At 43.0% G+C, this 16,537-nt stretch overlaps 1 long non-coding RNA gene across 2 annotated transcripts in view; it reads left to right on the forward strand.

Annotated features, from left to right (window-relative positions):
• LOC112676735 (uncharacterized) overlaps positions 1 to 16,537 on the forward strand; it is a 64,316-nt gene that overhangs the window by 12,423 nt on the left and 35,356 nt on the right. For both annotated transcript variants that reach the window (XR_003146689.3, XR_003146688.3), the window contains exon 3: positions 5,793 to 5,876. This is a non-coding gene — a long non-coding RNA (uncharacterized LOC112676735). The remainder of the gene's footprint in view (positions 1 to 5,792; positions 5,877 to 16,537) is intronic.

Raw genomic sequence — 16,537 nt, forward strand, 5'->3', positions numbered from 1 at the left:
ACAAACATGCAAACAGTGATCTCACTGGATGTATGCACATAGGATGAGCATATTTTTCACAGATGCCCAGTCTTTTTTCACAAGTGGAATGGCAGGAGGGTGGATTCCAGAGGCCAGTTGCAGAGTGGAGTTCTGTGCTTTGTTGGGAAGGAGGAAGGAGGGGTCTGGTACTCAAGAAAGAGCCCATGTGCTAATGCTGGCTCTAGTTAGCATGCTGCCTGAGTACCTCTTCTCCAAGCTGGCCATCTCTCAGCTGGGCGATAAAGTAATTTAACTAGGGCTGTCTTTCAGGCTAGAGTTTCTGGAGATTGCTCCTCATTTATCACAGAGGAAAAATTGGGATCTGCAGCCCGTGGGCTGCCAGCATCATCTAGGCTGCGTCATTGATCTTTGAGTGGTGAAGTTCTGCAATGGGTAATGGAGTCAGAGCCTATATGCTCCAGCAGCCATGAAAGCTCGTCTCGACCCAGTCCTCTGCCTTATGTGAATTCTGTGGCTTCATGTTTAGTCATTGCCAATGGGGTGGAAGTTGATGGACCCTAGAAAGATCCTCTGCCTACACATGCCTGCTCTGCTGGTTTGTCATGATGTCTCTCAAAAGAGAAGGGAGAGGGAAGTGAAGGAAATTTTTTTTTGAGTACTATCGCAATAGAAATTCTATTATTTGCCTATCTGCAGGGGTCTGCAAACTTTTTCTGAAAAGGGCCTGAGAGTAAATATTTTAGACTTTTTGAGCTACATGGTCTCTGTGGCAATTGCTCAACCTGCTGTTCTAATACAAAAGCAGCCAAAGACAATGAAGAACAATGCATGTGGCTGTGTTCCAATAAAACTGTATTAAAGATAAAAACAGGCTGTGGGCTTGATTTGGCCAGCAAGTCAACACTGGCATACAGCACCCATTCTCTCTTACCCTCTTTTCAAATAGTATCTGGTTTTTTATTCCACCTCTCTCCACCTGTCCTTTGTGCTCCTGGAAGACTGACTCTACCCCAGCCATCAGGGTAGATTTTGATTGGCTTAAGGCAATCAGTACAATCCATTTCCCTGGACATTGATTGATTCAGAGTTGGCCATGTGGCCTAAGTCAGTCCAATCAGGGTGAATGGCAGGACTCTTGCTTGTGATGTTCAGAGGAAGACATTCTGTGTGTGTGTGTGTGTGTGTGTGTGTGTGTGTTGTGTGGGTTTCAAACATGAGACATGGAGCTGCTGCAGCTATTTTCCTTTTATGAGGAAATCCTGCTTATGGAGGAAGTCAACCACAGTGAAGAAGTAACAACCAAGAGAATTAGAAATGAAGAGTGGGCCCTGAGACTTTCCAATTATATATTACTTTTTAAAAATGCCAGTTTGAGATAAGTTTTATAGACTTGTAGCAGTATGGATCTTAATAGACCTTCATGTGGCTGAATGTTGTGCTTTACAGATATCACCTACTTTATTTATTTATTCATTTTAATTAATTAAAAATATTTTTGTATTATTTTTTTATTGGAGTTTGATTTGCCAACATATAATGTAACACCCAATGCTCATCCCATCCAGTGCCCCCTCAGCGCCTGTCAATCAGTCACCCTATCCCCCCGCTCACCTCCCCTTCTACTACCCCTTGTTTGTTTCCCAGAGTTAGGAGTCTCTCATGATATCACCCAATTTAATAGTTGTAGCAACTCTATACAGAAGGCCTTCTCATTCCTATTTAAGAGATGTTGAAACTAAGACATAAAATGACTAAGCGGCTCCCCTAAAGTCACACAACATAGGCATGATCATGTATGACCATGTGGACCCCTCCTCCATTTTCTTATTGTGGCACCAGATTCTGCCCCTGACCACTGTGATGTATGACTCTTGAGAGGGACATGTGATGTAAGCTAAGCCAATTAGAACACTTCTCTGGGATTTTTCTCTCTGGAGCTGGAGGAGAAGAATTCTTTCTTTTCTGATTGTGCAGCTTCTTTTTCTAGAAATTTCTTTTCTATCCATATCCACACGATTGTAGATGGAATAGCCATGTTACAACATGATCCTGCCTCTGGACACAGTTGATTGGTTCAAGGGTGAAAACTTGACCCAAGAAAGACTAATAAACTCCGTAATGGTTTCAATATATATATATATCCACAAGTTCTCTGATACTCTTTCTTTCAAACAGTGAAGCCTAATTTCCTTTTCCTTGAATATGGGCTGGATGCCTTCATCTTAATGAATAGAATGATGATACGTGATTTACAAGGCTGTTCATAAAAAGGATCTGTCCTGGATCACTCATGGGCATTCTAAAGAGAGGCCCACATGGTGCAGAGCTGTAACAACCAGAACTAACTTCCCAGCCAGGTGCACGAGCTATTTTGGAAATGGATTCTATCACCCTGGTCTAGCCTCCAGATGATTTCTGGCATATGAGAGACCCTGAGTCATGACCCATGGAAACTATGTGAGATAATAAATGTGGTTGCTCTTTTAAGCTGCTTAGCTTTGGGATAATTTGTTATGCAGCAGCAGATAACTGATACAAGACCTTCACTGAAATTTTTTGGGCTTGGGATTGAGAGTCAGGCTAGGTGGATTTAGGATCTGTTGGCAGCCATATCTCCTACCATAGAGATCAGTGTCAGGAAAAAGCCAGTTTTCAGAGACACACACACACACACACAGAGAGAGAGAGAGAGAGAGAGAGAGAGAGAGAAATGTGGAAGGAGATGACCTATAGTGGATGTGTGTTGTTTCTCCCTATCTAGCATCTCTTCTATCTTTTTTGGTGGCAATACACTGATTTGCCATGGCATGAACCACCTTTTCCTCATTGAAAGTTCATGTGAGTTGAGTAGGACTGATTCTACACTCTCTTCCAAAATGAGCATGTAATTGACACAGTTTTAGCACCTAAATGAAGGAGTTCCTGAAGCCACAGTTATATAAGCCAATAAGTGGCTTCCCCCCAAACTTTTTTGCTAAAGCTGGTTTGACATGGATTTCAAATATGAGTCAGAGGCCAGCCTGAAATGGGACCAGAGATGAGCAATGGAGGGAGATGAAATTTCTAATGGCACACCAGTTCCTGTTTCCAGCTGTTCCTGAAACCCAGCCAAGTCCTGTCTTTAATAATAGCAGAGGCAACAGCAACAGCAAACATTTACTCAAGGCTTATAATAAATTCCACCTTTTGCTAATTTAGTTTCTCTTACTTGCAACCCCAAAAGTCTTAAAAAACACAATATCCATTGCAAAAATATCTGGAAGGGGAGAGAATGTGCTAAGGGAATGTGCTAAGGGAATGAAATTTAAATCAAGGTTTACAAAAAGACACAAGTGGGAAATCATGCAAGACTGTAATTGCGTCATGCGTAAATTTTGCCTAGACCTTCTCTGTGCTTAGGGCCCCTTGTGTGGGAGCATAGTCCCACAGGGAGACCTTCATGGATTGGATGCCAAGCAGATTCAGGCAAGGGGAGCGGGCAGAGAATTCAAAGCAAGGCATATGTCTGAAAGCCTTCTGAATATTTAAAAGTAGGACCTAAATCTATCTTCTCATAAAGAATGGCAGGGATGGGAAATGGTATGGGAAGGTGAGGTTTTTCTACTGATCACCCATCACCTCCCTTATTTCTGTATTTTTTTTCTTAGATCTTTTTTTCTTTTTTGTATAGGATGGAAAGCACAAGTCCTCTCCCTCCTCTCTCCAGAAGTATCCACTTTTTGAAAATGTTTTCATATTTATTTTATTTTTGAAATAAACTTTATTTTTAAGAGCAATTTTAGGTTCATGTTAAAACCGAGAAGAAGGTACAGAGATTTCTCATGTATGCCATGCCCCTACACATGCACAGGCTCCCCCACTACCAACATCCTGTACCAGAGTGGAACATTTGTTACAATTGATGAGCTTACACTTAACACGTCATTATCACCCTGAGTCCATAGCTTCATATTCAGGCTTGCTCTTGGTAGTGTATGTTCTATGGGTTTGGACAAATTTATAGTGACACGTATCCAGCATTACAATATCATATAGAGTAGTTTCCCACCCTAAAAATTCTCTGAGCTCTACTCATCCCTCAGTATCTACTTTTTAACCATGTGGATTTTAACCTTGCAGGATTTTTCCTATGCATTTGCACACCTTGTTACCCAGAACTGGGTTCCCTTTTTGGTGATTGTCAAGCCAAAGGACACAACCTAGCCAAAGAATAGGAGCAGCCACTCTGGAAAACTGTGTGGATGTTCCTCAAAGAGTTAAAAATAGGCCTGCCCTACGACCCAGCAATTGCACTGTTGGGGATTTACCCCAAAGATACAGATGCAATGAAACACCGGGACACATGCACCCCGATGTTTATAGCAGCAATGTCCACAATAGCCAAACTGTGGAAAGAGCCTTGTGTCCATCGAAAGATGAATGGATAAAGAAGATGTGGTTTATGTATACAATGGAATATTACTCAGCCATTAGAAATGACAAATACCCACCATTTGCTTCAACATGGATGGAACTGGAGGGTATTATGCTGAGTGAAATGAGTCAATCTGAGAAGGACAAACATTATATGTTCTCATTCATTTGGGGAATATAAATAATAGTGAAAGGGAATAGAAGGGAAGGGAGAAGAAATGGGTAGGAAATAGCAGAAAGGGAGACAGAACATAAAGACTCCTAACTCTAGGAAACGAACTAGGGGTGGTGGAAGGGGAGGAGGGCGGGGGGTAGGGGTGAATGGGTGATGGGCACTGAGGGGGGCACTTGATGGGATGAGCACTGGGTGTTATTCTGTATGTTGGCAAATTGAACAGCAATAAAAAATAAATTTATTATAAAAAAAAACAAAGAAGGGATCCCTAGGTGGCGCAGCGGTTTGGCGCCTGCCTTCGGCCTAGGGCGCTATCCTGGAGACCCGGGATCGAATCCCACATCGGGCTCCCAGTGCATGGAGCCTGCTTCTCCCTCTGCCTGTGTCTCTGCCTCTCTCTCTCTCTCTCTCTGTGACTATCATAAATAAATAAAAAAAATTAAAAAAAATAAAAAATAAAAAGTCACAAAAAAAAAACAAAAAAAAAACAAAAAAAAAAAAACAAAGAATAGGAGGAAAAGAAAGGGTTTTACTTGGAAGGAGAAAGGAGAACACCTGGGATATTACCCAAAGCAAGGTCCCCTCAATCAACAAAACTGGGGAAGTTTCAAGCTAAGAGCGCATACATATTTATGAAGGGGCCTCAGCATGGAATGGGGGCAAAAGTCATCTTAAGGTGACAGAGTCCAGGTAGAAGTCAACATTACCAATTCTCTGTCTTTAGTTGGTCTGGCATCTGAGTGCTCAGAGGTTTAGATCCTGCAGAGATAACTCAAGAATGTACCTCAGGTCAATCTTTACTTTTGAACCAGCACTGGTAGGGACAAACAGGGCTAGGCAGGACTAGGTAGGGGGCCACGGAAGCAGGCTAACAAAAATTCCAAAAATGCTGAGGTATAAGGAAACTAGAGATAAAGGAACAAGCCAGACCACCCTGCCCTAAGGTGTGGGCGAGGAGGGTGTCTTGTTATAATAGCTACTTGTGACCAGCAAAGAATAACCTACCAGACCTCAAAGAAGAAGTAAACCATTAAAGATGTTATCAATGTTGATGTCAATAGATAATGTTAAAAGGATTTAGGTTCCCTGATTAGGCTTCCAATAAAAGACCAACCCTACAAGTCCTCAGTGGCAACCCTGTCGGGTCCCCTCTCACTTCTGAGAACTTTCTCTGTATCTTAATAAACTTTTGTCACTTTCCTCACTCTCCTGTGTCTGCGAGATCCATTCTTCAACTCCATGAGACAAGAACCAAGCTCTCCTGCATCATTTTGATGCCGAAACCTGGGATCAGTCCCAGCAAAGGGTGAGTAAATGGGGACTCTCATTTCTTTCCTGGGAGACTTCTTTCCCTTGGATAGCCTCTTCTCGTAACAAACATCAAAACCGGGTACCTGTCAGCCACTTAAAGGCAAATAGCAGCCAGAGCGATCATTGTCCCATTCCCTAACAGCAGTTTGGGTTACTATTCCAGGGGGAGGAAGGAGTTAGGGACAAACAGGGATAGGCAGGGCTAGGAAGGGGGCCATGGAAGCAGGCTAACAAAAATCCCCAAAATGCTGAGGTGTAAGGAAACCAGAGATAAAAGAACAAGCCAGACCACCCTGCCCTAGGTGTGGGCAGGGAGGGCAGCTTTTTATGACAGTCATCTGCGACCAACAAAGAATACCCAGACCCCAAAGAAGTAAGCCATTAAATATGTCATCAATAGTCCTTACTCAATGGTGGTATCAATAGATAATGTTAAGAGGATTTAGGTTCCCTGATTAGGCTTCTGATTAAAGATCAACCCTACAAGCCTTCAGTGGCAACCGTGTCGAGACCTCTCACTCCTGAGAGCTTTCTCTGTATCTTTACTTAATAAATTTCTGTCCCTTTCCTCACTCTCCTGTGTCCACGAGATGCATTCTTCGACTCTGTGAGACCAAGAACCACGCTCTCCCGTATCAGTTTCACCTCTGATTTATTGTCTTGATGTTAGGCTATCTCCTGGCCTGACAGCGTCTGCTTGTTCTTACATTTTTATGTAAGAACTCTACCCACCCATTTCCCTATCTCCCTATGCCCCCCTTAAAAGCATTATCTGTGGGGTCTATTCTGCAATTTCAACATACCCCAGGAAATTCTGCAAGAAATGCTCTTTGGGCAAGTAGATCACAAGATGGCAGGGACCTAAAATGGCTTTTCTTATGTCACAAAAGCTATCCCTCATCTTTCTTTCTCCTAAGACCCCTAACTTGTTCTGCTTATAACCTGTGTATATGCCTAAATGTAGTTTTGCGTTTCTCTTCTAATGATACTTTTCATATAATACTTACAGGTCTGGGACTTGCTTTTTGTCACTTAGAAATAAGTCTTGTGAGTACAAGATCTTTTTTTTTTTGAGAGAGAGCCGCACATGCATATCCGTGTGAGTGGGGGAGGGGCAGATAGAAAGGGAGACACGGAATCCCAAGTAGTCTCTGCACCAAGCACAGAGCCCAACATAGGACTCCATCCCACAACCCCAAGATCATGACCTGAGCTGTAACCAAGAGTCAGCCACTCAAACCAATTGAGCCATCCACATGCCCCAAGAACAACTTCATTTTTAAAAGATACTTAACTCTCCAATGAAATATTCCGATGGATTATGTATGCTTCATGTTCCTGTTGATAGTCATTTAATTATTTCCAGCTTTTTCTGTGTTTCATGCACAATCTTGTCCATAATATTTGTGCATGTGTTTTTGTAGAAAACATGCATCTGATAGCTGGGAGGGTAAAGGTTGTGCAAGTTTGGAACTCTGATGGGAGTGGGCTGTTGCTATGGGATATGTTGTGCTAGTTTACATGTTCATCACAGTGGCTTCCAACTCTACTCCATCAATGGCACTGGAAGGCAATTTCTAGCACTTTGTTTTTGCTGATCTGATTAGCAAAAAGGATATCCTTTTGCTGTTTTAATTTGAATTTCCTTTATTTTTTCAACTCGCAAACAACTTCCTTTTTCTGGAGTCTACTCACCATCCCACTCCCTCCCACTGTCCCATACCACCATTCCTTTTTCTGGAAGAACCTGGTTGACTAATTCCTTTCCTGCTCCAAGTCCTCAGGCCAGGGTTGTTAGCATAACCTAAACTGTGGCTTTGAGCTACTCACTGGATTCCTTTTAGAGCTGTACTCATGGTGAGGAGGAAGATGGCTTTCTGGAGGGCGAGTGGTGTTCTTTGGCCTTTCACCTTCAAGATTTCCCCTGGGGACTTGGCTGCCCATGGGTTTGTTTTTTGTTGTTGTTGTTTTTAAGATTTTATTTATTTATTCATGAGAGAGAGGGCAGAGACACAGGCAAAGGGAGAAGCAGGCTCCATGCCGGGAGCCTGATGCGGGACTCGATCCTGGGACTCCAGGATCACACCCTGGACCAAAGGCAGGCACTAAACCGCTGAGCCACCCAGGGATCCCCCTGCCTGTGGGTTTGATAGAGCAAATGGATAAGAGCTTTGAGAGCCCAGAGACATTCTGAATTGATGGTGGTTTTGCAATCAGAAGCAGAGGAAAAGTGTGTGGGTCAGGATTATGGGTGTGGGTACCACTGCCTTGGAATGAGTGGGAGAGAAATGGGGATGAAAACATGGTGGAATAAATAAAAAATAATCATTTTATATTATGAAACGCACATGTGTCAGGCACAACACTAAGGACCTGAGATGCGTCACCTCCCTTAATCCCCACTATAACCCTATGAACTTGGTACTAGTGTCACTCCACTTATAAATGTGAAAACCAAGGTTTAAGGGATGAACTGCTTTGATGAAGACTACGTAGCTGGCAGGTGGCTGGGCTAAGACTCCACCTGCTGTCATCTCGTTCCTTCCTAACCATTACAAACTGCCCTCTCTTAAGGTTAACCTTTGACTAGCCCTATGTATCCTAATGATGAACTTGGATCTGTATTACTTCATTTCACACAGACCTTGTCCTCATCTTACACCAGAGGAAACTGAGACTCAGAAAGCTAAATATAGGAATTGGGACTTGAACCCAGACTTTTAATTCTCAGCTCAGTTATTTTGACCTCACATCTGAATAAACCAAAGTCCCTAAGGTCAATATTTTTGTTGCTGAATATTTGGCCTAGCCTTTTGGATAACCACCTACTGCTTACCAGCCAGTGCTGTCACACATTGGTAGATAAATTAAGGGAAAAAAGGAAAAAATTCCTTAAAAAAAGATTTTACTTATTTATTTGAAAGAGAGAGAAGAAAGAAACAGCATGAACTGGAGGGGCAGAGGGTGAGGGAAAGAGACTCTTAAGCAGACTCTACACTGAGGGTGGAGCCCGATGTGGGGCTCCATCCTATAACCCTGAGATCATGACCTGAGCTGAAACCAAGAGTCATCTGCTTAACCGACTGTGCCACCCATGTGTTCCCAGGAAAAAAGATTTTTAAAGAAATAGCTAGTTTTTTTATTATTAAAGAAATAATACAGATCCATCGCTGGAAAGTCATAAAATAGGAAGAACCAAAAAATACACTAAAATGATCCATGATCCTACTATCCAGAGTGAAGATAATTTTTTTTTGGCTTTTTGATATATATTATTCTAGTCTTTTTCTATATGTATACCCCACCACTACTTTTTAATAACACATAATGAGTACACACACACATATATATTTAAGATTTTACTTATTCATGAGAGACACACAGAGGGAGAGAGGCAGAGACATAGGCAGAGGGAGAAGTAGGCTCCCCAAAGGTGTGGGACTTGATCCCAGAACCCCGGGATCACAACCTGAGCCAAAGGCAGATGCTCAGTCACTGAACCACGCAGGTGCCTCTATATTTTTTAATCTTAAGTAGGCTCCATGTCCAGTGTGGGGTTTGAACTCACGACTCTGAGATTAAGAGTCTAATGTTCTAGAATTGAGCTAGCCAGGTGCCCTGGCAAACATATGATTATATTTTGATAACTAGCATTCTTTTCCATTTGTCAGGAACAAGTTAATTTACATGTTGAAGCCTGTGTATTGTTGAGTCCTAAAAACTTCAGGTGCTGAACACAGAGGGACCTGCCCCATGGTGCTTATAGTCTAGCTAGACAAAAACTATTTAAACAAGCAATTACACAAAAATCACTTATAGTAGTTTCCTGTTAACCATGGGGGATACATTCTAAGACACCCTGCCCCTTGTGCCTGAAGCCACAGATAAGCCTGAACCCTATATATACTATGTTTGTTCATATATATTGTAAAAACCAAAATTCAACTGAGTAACTTTGAAGATCTCATTGCTTTTATTAAGTGATTCATGAATCAGGCAGCAACCTGTCTAGCAAGTAGAGGAGAGCTCCTAGGAGTTGTACAAACTGGAAGACCTTTAGAGAGAGGAGGGTGGGTAAGGATGTTATTAGCAAAAGAAAAGAAAGGTTTGGTCCAGGCAAGGTCACCTTACCTTAGGGAGAAGGGCAGTGAGTCTTATCAGGTGGATCATCTCCTCTTCCTTTAAGGAATGGAGAGGGCCTATGTGACAGATGATCTCTTTAGTGTGGATCAGAAAATTCCTGACTGACTAGGACTGAATTTAGACCTGATGACTAAATTTCTAGAGGAGATTGGAGTACAGTTAAGTTAGATATTAAGTCCTGATTTGGTCACTTGGCCTAAGTAGTTTTCTTTTTAATAACATACACACCTATGACAAAGTTTAATTTCTAAATTAGGCACAGAAATAGATTAACAACAATGACTAATACAAAAATAGAACAATTATAACAATATACTTTAATAAAAGTTCCATGAATGTGGTCTCTCTCAAAATATCTTATTGTACTGAACTCACCCTTTTTGTGATGACGTGAGATGATAACATGCCTCTGTGATGGGATGAAGTGAGGTGAGTGACATAGGCATTGTGACTTAGTGTTAGGCTACTATGAGCCTTCTGACCATGTATCAGAAGGAGGATCGTCTACTTCTGGGTTGCATTGCACCGTGGGTAGCTGAAACAGAATAAGGGTGGGGGGGACTACTGTATTTACACTTGTGATAAGTGTTATAAAAGCAAGAAAAGGGGGGAGTCTTCAACAATATATAATAGAGTCAAACCTAGCTTTGTGGGGTGAGGGGAGGGGTTGTCTGAGGAGGAGACAATGAAACAGCCTCAAGGGATGAATAAGTAGAAGTGTGGGAGGAAGGGGCTGTCCAAGAAATAGAAAGGTAGCCAGTGTAGCTACAGTGCAGGGAGCAAGGTTAGGGGTGGGAGTAGGGATGGAACAACATGAGGCAGGAAAGATGGGCAGGGACCAGATCTTTCTTTATAAAGTATCAAGAATTTGTCCTTAATCCAAAATCAATGGGAAATGATCAAAGGGTTTTAATACACAGGCATGTGACATAATCAGACATGAGTTTTAGGAAGATCCTTTGGGCAGGGATGGGGATGGGGGATTTAGCAGGGGGCAGTTGTAGTGACATATGAAAGATCTGTCTGGCATGGCACAGAGTGGTGGTAATGGAGATGGGGAGAGATGGATGGAACCCAGAAATATTTAGGAAGGAGAGTAGACATGGGGACTGGGCTGTGGAGTGGATGTAGTGGGGTGGGGGTGGGGTGGCAGGCAGAACTGTTCAACCCCATGGATAAGTGGAGTTTCCATTTTGTGAGTGAAGTGTAGGGGGAGACTCAAAGTGGGGATGCAGATGGTCAGTGCAGGTTTGTGCAGGTTGTGTTCTAAGCATCTCTGAAACATCCAAACATCTAGTTGTCACCATCAACTGACAGATTATTTCTCTCCCTGCAGGGTGGGTAATTTACATTAACTGATTTTGATTTTCTTACCACAATCAGGAAGCAAATGGTAGGGAGAAAACAACCCTAGCTGCATTGTGGGCACTCAACATAAATTTCATTCAACTCTTATAGCCATGGTAGAGAATTATTAGGCAAGAGGAGTGTGCATGGGAACAGAGAGAAGGGGGTTCTCTTTTATTCTGTTTTTTTTTCTTCTTTTTTTTTTTTAAGATCTTATTTATTTGACAGAAAGAGACAGGAGACAGAGAGCACGCAAGCAGGGGAGCAGCAGGCAGAGGGAGAAGTAGACTCCCCACTGAGCAGGGAGCCTGATGCAGGGCTCACTCCTATGACCCTGGAATCATGACCTGACTGAGCCACCCAGGTGCCCCTATTCCAGTTCTTTAAAGACTGTAGGGTAATGGTCACTAGTTCAGTGCAATTCAACTGAAATCCCCAATACTTTTTTTTTAAGATTTTATTATTTATTCATGGAGACAGAGAGAGCGAGAGAGAGAGAGAGAGCATGGCAGAGACACACAGGCAGAGGGAGAAGCAGGCTCCATGCAGGGAGCCCAACATGGGACTCGATCCCGGGTCTCCAGGATCATGCCCTGGGCTGAAGGTGGTGCTAAACCACTAAGCCTCCAGGACTGCCCCCCAACACTTTTTTTTTTAAAGATCTTATTTATTTATTTATTTGAGAGAAAGAGCATGAGCAGAGGGGAGGGGAGGGGCAGAGGGAGAAGGAGAAGCAGATTCCCCACTGAGCATGGAGCCCAATGTGGCATTCAATCCCAGTATCCTGGGATCATGACTTGAGCTGAAGGCAGACGCTCAACTGACTGAGCCATCCAGGCGCCCCTGCAACACTTACTGAGTACCTATTATCTTGCAGACTTATGGTGAACCGGCTCTCAGTGCCTCCCTGGAGAAGACTCAGAAACCATCCCTACATGGTCTGGAGTGGAGAGACCTTATGTTTGCATAGAGTAAAAGACAAAAAGCCCCACCAAACCTAATCAGGACAAGTAATCAAAACTAAATTAAATCCACCTGCTAAGGAGGAGCTCCACTGGCTCCGCCAAGTGATTAGGATTGAATAGAAATATCTGTTTTCTTTTGCCCCCTCTTCAACCTTTCACCAGTGTTGTTTTTTTCCCCTCTGAAAGTAAAGAGAAGTCTTAACAAGCGCCTCGGTGAATGATGTGGAGTTCTCTTGGAGTTTTCAATTTGGCTGTATTGATTTATAAGGTCTTTTCAATTACTGAATTCTTCTTGCTGGCAGTCATAGGGCCCAGTACGTGAGAATCATGCTCTATTGATCCCAGGTACTTAGAAAGAGGGCATGTATGTGTCCGCTTTAGATTGATGAAGTTGCAAATAATGAAGCTTCCCACACAACATTTATTAAATGAAAATCTAGAATTCATTAACACAAGAACTTGTCTTGTATTAGAAAGGAAGTGGGGGGGGTGTTGAGAAAAAATAGGGACTAGAGTAGTTACCATGAACATAATATATGAAGCAATTTGAATTCAAGGGAAGGCAATTTGGAATCTTATTAAATTTTCTTCTCTCCTTTTATTGTGCAAGCATGGTTGGGTGGCTTCTGGGGAGTCATCGATCAAAACACAGGTACATGGGGAGGTGGTGACTAGAAAGAGACCGGTTACCAAATCCTTGCCTTAGTTAAAATGGGGTTGCTATTCAGTGCCTAGTACCTGGGCCAAATCAAGAGCTCAATAAATACAAATGGTAAACAATGAACGAATGAATAGATCAGTATTGGGAGAGACTGTTGAACATTAACTGTGGTTGCCAGAGAGCCTGGCATAGTTGTTTAGCTATAATCCCTGTCAGACTCTGTTTCCAATTCATTTCACTCATTCTCTCACACTCATTCGACAAACATTTATCGAGAATTGACCATGGGCAAGGTACTATGTTAGCACTGTATTAGTTTCCTAGGGCTGTCCTAACAAATTACTCCAAACTAGGTGGTTTGAAACTATAGAAATTTATTTTCTTACAGTTCTGGAGGCCAGAAATCTAAAACTGAGGTTGATAGGCCCACAGTCCCCTCTGAAGGCTCTGAGGGGAGGGTCCTTCCTTGCCTTTTCCAGCTTCTGGTGGCACTGGTGCTCCTTGGTTTGATGACCGCATCCCTTCAGTCTCAACCTCTGTCTTCCCACAGCTGTCTCTCCCGTCCATTTGTGTCCCTACATCTCCCTTTCCTTATAAAGATATCAATTGTTGGATTTGGAGTCCACTGTAACCTAGTGTGACCTCATCTTAACTCGGCCACATCTGCAAAGACCCCATGTCCAAATAAGGTCACACATTCACAGGTGCTGGGTGAGCACAAAATTTGGGGGGACATTATTCAACCCAATACAAGCACTGTGAGGAAACCACTCTGAGGATTGGTGCCTCGCCTCCCACTTTACAGCATATCTGGCTGGTGAGCTGATGTATCCCCTTGGATCCTCCCTCCAAATTGCTGAAATAGGGAGTATGGTGCTCATCTCTAGAGACAAGAAAGCGGAGGGTCAGAAAGCTGAAGTTGCGCGGCTGGTAAATGGTGCAATCAGGTTTGGTTGGTTCCTTTTACACGCTTACTGTGGAGATGTAAGAATTTGCAGTGTAAAGAAGAAAAAGTTAGAATCCAACAACACATAGGCAAACATTGTTAAGTTTTGGTGAATAATAAGCCTTCTGGAATTTTCAGGTTTTTTGTTTGTTTGTTTGTTTTGTCTGCCACATGATACCATTCCTATCTTCCCATCCATGTTGCTCCATGGCAAGTTTCTAAAGCTCTGGCTGGGCAGCATGACCCCAATCCTGGCTGTGATTGATTAAGTTAGGCATGGGCACCTGATGCACACGAGTTGACTAAGAACTTGGAATGGAGGCCAAGCAGTTGTAGCCTCAAACTTGCCAATCCCTAAAGTGGATTGGGTGAGTATCTGGGATGGGCAAAACTGCAGTGTCATGTAGGCTTGGAAGCTGAGGAGAGTGGTCTGCAGTGAGAGAGAAGAGGAGATAACTCCCATAATCCAGCCATATTGTGACTTTGAGTTCTCTAACTGTCCTGATGACAAACCTCCCTTTTTCAGAGTTTGAAAGGGTTTCTGTTACTTGCAGCCAAGAATCCTGCAGCAAGAGGCAGAAAAGAAAAACATCCCAAACATCTAACAGTAGCTTAAAACATAAAGACCTTTATTTACTAAGAGGGCTGAGGGAATGTAATTTTGGGGTGGTTCAATGTCATGAAAGGCATGAAAGATGCAGGTGTTTACCATATTTTTTTCCTGCCTTCCCTGGAGTATGAGCAGTAACTCCCCTCATGGTTACAAAATGGCTGCTGCAGCTACAAGAATCACATCTTCAGAGGATTGTGTCCTAAACCAGGACAAGAATACAACTTGAGCAGGAAAGGAATTTTCTCTGCATGTACCTCTCTTACTGAGAGGCAGAGGGAGGGTTACTTCCTGAAAGCCTCTCAGTAGATTTCCCTTATGTCTACTTGGTCAGATCTGGGCTACCTGCCCACTTCCAGGCCAATCACTGGAAGAGGGGGAATGGGTATGCTGTGATTGGTTTAAACAAATCTTATTCTCGGGGCTGAACATATCTGTTTAATAGTGCAAAATCAGAGTAAGGAAGGAGGGGATGGATGGAGTGGTACCAGGAAGGTCACCGATAAACTACTCCATGAGTCCTAGCTAATAAACTATCCACAATGTTTCTTCAACATATGATATTCCCTTAAAATATTGCAACCATCTTTCTCTTTTAATAAGTATACAAAGTGCATGATTTCCCCCATTACACTATAGAACAGTGATTCTCAACATAGGTGGTACAGCCAGGGATTTCTGTGATACCCTACTTCTCGGGTGTTGCCCTGGCAACAGCCCATCCTCCAAGCTAGATGTCAAGGACAATTGTGCCTCTGTCTTCCTTTTCCCACTTCTTTGTTAGAGACAATTTTGCTTGCTCAAATAAGACTCAAGTTTCCAGAGAGAATCATTTGCTTCCTCCCTCCTCATAACACCCCTCCTACTCATCTCTGAGGCCCCGGAGGAGGGAAGTCAACACCAACATCTTGGCCAGAGGAATCAGGGACCATGGAGAGGGAGGATGCACAGGGCTTTAGGGTGGAAACCTAAACCCAGTGACACTGATCAGGGAATCCTTAGCCTTAAAGGGACTTAGTTAAGTGCCTAGCACAAGCTGACCAAGGCATGATGCCTGTGAATTTCGTGTTCCTTCTGGCCTTGGAGAGGGAAGGCAGAGGAAGGATGACATCATGGTTGAGCACAGACTGGACTTGGGATGACCTGGGTTTGAATCCTTTCCTGCATGTAGAAGCAGGTTGCTTAAACTCAGTTTCCTCACTTGTAGAATGGATGTGATAATGTCTATATAAAGGGTGTAGTGGAGATTGGAGATAACCTGTGTAAAGTGATTGGTAGAGAGGCTGGCACATGGAAGGTGCCCAAGAAATGCTGCTGCTACTGTTGTAAGTGTTAAAACATAAAGACATTTCCACCGACTGGTTCCTCTCCTCACCCCCAATTCTCTGTGTGGGAGAAGGATGATATACAACTGCCCCTTAATTTCCTTGTCTGTAAAGAGGAAAAATAAATGCACAGGATAGCATATGTGAAACATCCTGCACGTTGTAAGTACTTGATAAATATGAGCAATTATAATTAGTATTACCACTACCTATACTAGTCTGATGTTTTTCTTTTCTTTTAAGATTTTATTTATTTAAAGAGTGCACATATGTGAGTCAGAGGAGGAGTACACAGAAGGTGAGAGAGACTCTCAAGCTGACTCTGTGCTGAGAGCAGAGACAGATGCCAGGCTCAATCTCATGACCTGAGCCAGAGTTAAGAGTTGGATGTTTAACTGACTAAACCACCCAGGCATCCCCTAGTCTGATGTTTCTTTATGCAATTATTTGTTTAATGCCTCCTGGGAGCCTCACCCCATGCTTAGTTCTGAGGGTTTAGCAGTAACCCCAACAGGCCACAGGGATGTGCTACCCCAGCTAGGGGCTGAGACATTCACTTTTGACTAGGGTATAGACATCTGTGTGTCAGGCCTTTAAAATGGAGTTCTTCCTTCAGCACCTCCTGGAATTGTGGAGATGGGAAGGGAGCAAGAATTGAG

This window comes from Canis lupus, chromosome 26, assembly GCF_003254725.2.
Source record: "Canis lupus dingo isolate Sandy chromosome 26, ASM325472v2, whole genome shotgun sequence".
Taxonomy (NCBI): domain Eukaryota; kingdom Metazoa; phylum Chordata; class Mammalia; order Carnivora; family Canidae; genus Canis; species Canis lupus.